Source organism: Triticum aestivum, chromosome 4D, assembly GCF_018294505.1.
Source record: "Triticum aestivum cultivar Chinese Spring chromosome 4D, IWGSC CS RefSeq v2.1, whole genome shotgun sequence".
In the NCBI taxonomy this organism is placed as follows: domain Eukaryota; kingdom Viridiplantae; phylum Streptophyta; class Magnoliopsida; order Poales; family Poaceae; genus Triticum; species Triticum aestivum.
This window is the reverse complement of record NC_057805.1, coordinates 193,747,015-193,751,828: the sequence shown is the minus strand read 5'-3', so window position 1 is coordinate 193,751,828 and position 4,814 is coordinate 193,747,015.

Sequence of the window (4,814 nt, the reverse complement as noted above, 5' to 3'; positions counted from 1 at the left end):
GGGATGTCGAGTTCGTAATAGACCTTGTTCCAGGAACCGTCCCAATCTCTAGAAGACCCTATAAGATGGCACCCCTAGAGCTAGCCGAGCTTAAGAAACAACTCGATGAGTCCTTGAAAAAGGGTTTCATCCGTCCTAGTTCTTCTCCGTGGGCTTGCCCCGTCCTCTTCGTCAAGAAGAAGGATGGTACGGATCGGATGGTTGTAGATTACCGACCTGTCAACCTAGTCACAATCAAGAACAAGTATCCGCTTCCCAGGATCAACGATCTGTATGATCAGCTCGCTGGATCCTCCGTCTTCTCTAAGATGGATTTGAGGTTGGGCTACCATCAAATCAAAATCAAGAACGGGGACATTCCTAAAACGGCCTTTGTTACTCGTTATGGCCAATACGAGTATACAGTCATGTCCTTCGGGTTAACCAATGCTCCAGCCACCTTCTCTCGGTTAATGAACTCAATCTTCATGGAGTATTTGGATAAATTCGTCGTAGTATACCTCGATGATATACTCATCTACTCCAAGAACGAGGCAGAACATGCTGAGCATCTAAGGCTAGTACTAACGAAACTTCGAGAGCATCGCCTTTATGCTAAATTCTCCAAGTGTGAATTCTGGTTGCCAGAAGTGACCTACCTAGGCCACGTGATCTCTGGTAAAGGTATTGCTGTCAATCCCGAGCGAGTTCAAGCCATCCTTGACTGGACTCCACCTGAAACGGTCAAGCAAGTCCGGAGTTTCCTTGGCTTAGCGAGCTACTGCCGTCGCTTCGTCGAGAATTTCTCCAAGGTTGCTAAACCTCTAACCGAACTCCTCAAGAGAGATAAGAAGTTTGAGTGGACCCCACAGTGCGAGTTCAGCTTTCAGGAACTGAAAAGACGCCTGACATCTGCCCCCGTACTCGTACCACCAGATTTCTCTAAAGACTTTGTTATTTATTGCGACGCCTCGCGACAAGGACTAGGTTGCATACTCATGCAAGACCGTCATGTGATTGCCTACGCTTCCCGACAGTTGCGTCCACATGAGGATAATTATCCCACACATGATCTAGAGCTTGCAGCCGTAGTCCATGCACTCAAAACATGGCGACATTACCTTCTCGGTAACCGTTGCGAAATTTTCACCGACCACCAGAGTCTGAAATACATTTTCACCCAACCGGATTTGAATCTCAGGCAAAGACGTTGGGTCGAGTTGATCTCAGACTACGACTTAGAAATAACTTACACCCCGGGCAAAGCCAACGTCATGGCTGATGCGCTAAGCCGTAAATCCTATTGTAACAACTTGATGTTACAACAAAGCCAACCACTTCTCCACGAGGAATTCTGTAAGCTTAACCTCCACATTGTTCCTCAAGGATTTCTATCTACCCTGGTGGCGAAACCTACCCTTACGGATCAGATCATCAAAGCTCAGAAGGTAGATCCGGGATCTCCCGTATTAAGAGAAACATCAAGAAAGGAGTTGCGGATTGTTTCTCCGTTGATGACCAAGGTGTTGTGTTCTTTGGAGGCCGCCTAGTGGTTCCCAAGGTACGCAACCTGAGGCGATTGATCCTTAAGGAAGCTCATGAATCTCCTCTCACCATTCATCCCGGTAGTACTAAAATGTATCAAGACCTACGCCAGAGGTTTTGGTGGACTAGGATGAAGAGAGAAATTGCTCAATACATTGCTAACTGCGACGTCTGCCGTCGTGTTAAAGCAGAGCATCAACGGCCTGCTGGCACCCTTCAGCCTCTGGCTATTCCTGAATGGAAATGGGATAAAATCGGTATGGATTTCATTACCGGGTTTCCCAGGACCAAGAGAGGGAATAATGCTATCTTCGTTGTTGTCGATCGTCTTTCCAAAGTAGCCCACTTCCTACCTGTTCGTGAGAGTATAACCGCTAGCCAGCTAGCAGACTTGTACATCTCCCGAATAGTGTCTCTTCATGGTGTTCCATTGGAAATTAACTCAGACCGTGGAAGTCTCTTCACCTCTCGATTTTGGGAAAGTTTCCAAACTGCTATGGGAACTCGTCTCTCTTTTAGCACCGCCTTTCACCCTCAATCAAGTGGTCAGGTAGAACGAGTTAATCAAATTCTGGAGGATATGCTCCGAGCTTCTGTCATCTCGTTTGGCATGGATTGGGAGAAATGCCTTCCATTCGCCGAGTTCGCTTATAACAATAGTTACCAAGCTAGCTTGGGCAAAGCCCCTTTCGAGGTTCTCTATGGACGAAAATGTCGAACGCCTCTTAACTGGTCAGAGACCGGGGAAAGACAACTCTTTGGCCCGGATATGATTCAGGAAGCAGAAGAGCAGGTTCGCATTATTCGTGAGAAATTGAAAACAGCCCAATCTCGCCAAAAGAGCCATTATGATCGCAAACATAAGGCTATGACTTTTGAGGTTGACGAGAAGGCTTACCTTCGGGTGACTCCTTTAAAGGGAACCCATCGATTCGGTATCAAAGGCAAATTGGCTCCTCGTTACATTGGACCCTTTCGCATTCTTGCCAAGCGAGGAGAAGTTGCCTACCAATTGGAACTACCTCCGCATCTTTCCAAGGTTCATGACGTCTTCCACGTTTCTCAACTCAGGCGTTGCTTCTCGGATCCTATCCGTGGAGTGGACCACGAAACGCTTGATCTCCAAGATAATCTCACATACCGGGAGTATCCCGTTCGAATCCTTGATCAAGCCGAGCGTACCACTCGACGCCAAAACATCAAGTTTCTCAAAGTTCAATGGTCACACCATTCCGAGAAAGAAGCTACCTGGGAAAGGGAGGATCGTCTTCGACTTGAGTACCCCACCTTCTTCCCAACGGATCCTAAATCTCGGGACGAGATTCTTTTGAGTGGGGGTGAGTTGTCACATCCTAGCTACTTCATGCATTAGAGTGTTGCATCATGTCTACATTTCACAGAAACCTGAAATGGGGAATGCCAGAAACCCCCAGCACCCCCCCTGGAACAACTAGGGTTTACTAAAACTCTTTTCAATGAACCTGAAATGCCCTCCATAAATGTTCACCACCTTTGGTCTTGGCTAAAACCTCTGCCAGAAATGGTTTCATATTTTTGGAGGCCATCTTGGATTTTTGCACAAGTCATAAGTACTTGCATTTGGGCATTTTAAATGCTATAAATATTTTCAAATGCCCAAATAATTTTGAAAGTATTTTTATGCTGTTGGGAATAATCTCAAAGGTGCCTCAGAATAGTTTCAGGGTTTTTCTAAATGAAATAGTATTTTCACTATTTCAAAACACAGTACAGAAATAATAAAAAAAAAGAGAAAGAAACAGAAGGCAGAGAACTCACCTGGCAGCCCACCTGGCGGCCCAGCACTATGCTGGCCCGCGCCAGCGAGCTGCTTGCCCTCGCCAGAGCAGGCAGAGAGCTGACGCGGCGAGCGCGAGCTCGCCACCGCGCCAGCTGCTTGCCGCCCTCACCGCGGATGAGCTGGACGACCTCCCTCGACGCGCCCCGAGCCCCTGGACATCGTCATTCTCCCCCATCGCCTCTCCCTCGCCTTTTCCCCACCATGGCCGCCGCCGCCGCAGACACCTCACCGGAGTAACCGCGGCCACCGTCGACCTCGCGCCATCCCACTGTGTCCTACAGCTCCGCCGTCGCCCACTCCTTCGAGCAAGCCGAGCCCCGAGCGCTCGTTTGCCCCGAAGCTCCGCCACCGACCTCGCCTTCGCCGCTCCCCGTCGGAGATCCCCTTCGCGGTCGCCACTGCTACAGCTCGTCTCCGACCTCGCCGTCTGCTCCGTCGCAACCGCCGTGAGCATGGCTACCTTCCCATCCTCTCCTCTCTCTCCCTCGAGCTCTGTAGCCACCGCACGAAGCTCACCCGAACGCGCCGCCGCACGAGCTCGTCGCCGACGAGGCTCCGGCCATCCAACGGCCACACCACCATAGCCATTAGCTTCACCGCAACGCCAGGAACCCGTAGCGCCATCGCATGTCCCTCGCCGTGCTCTCTAGCTACGGTTTCAACCACGCCCGTACTCCGGCAGCAGCACGGCTCGTCGCCGGCGTCGATTCCGGCGACCCCGAGCTCCACTACCACCACCAGTCGACGCGGTTCGCCCCCAGCTACACGTAGGTGCTCTCCGCCGTCCTTTTGGTCGCCGGAGGAGCAATCCCGCCCACCACCGCCGCATCTGGACGTCGCCGGCGGCTAAACGCCGGCGAGTCAGCGTGGTTTGACCATGGTTTGACCCCCCCAGGGTCACTGACAAGTGGGGCCCGCCTGCTGATTTAACTAAGTCGGAGATTAAAACTAATCCTAATTAACTAAATATCTAACAGTGACACTGACACAGGGGACCCACACGTCAGGTTTGACCTGGACGACCCCGTTGACCTGCTGACGTCACACTGACGTCAGGCTGACGCAATAAAGCATTTACTGGAATTATTCTTACATTGGAAATTCCAGAAATTATCACAAACTTCAAAAAATCATAGAAAATAATCTATAGCTCAGAATGAAAAGATTTATATATGAAAAATGATCAGAAAAATCCATTCTATCCATCTGTACTGGTTTCATGCATGATTAAGCAAGTTAACCTACTGTTTTATACAGAACAAGATAAAGCACTAATATGGGCCATTTATGGACTTGGAATTTGAATCCTTGATTCAAATTAGTCCAAACCTTTCTGGCCTTAGTTGCATTAGCCCAATACATCCATTTTGCCATGTCTCATGCATGCATCATATTGTTGCACTTGCTTGGGGTTGATTGTGCTTCGATGTGTTCATTGTGGTAGGTCCTGCCTCCGAGGATATTCACGAGT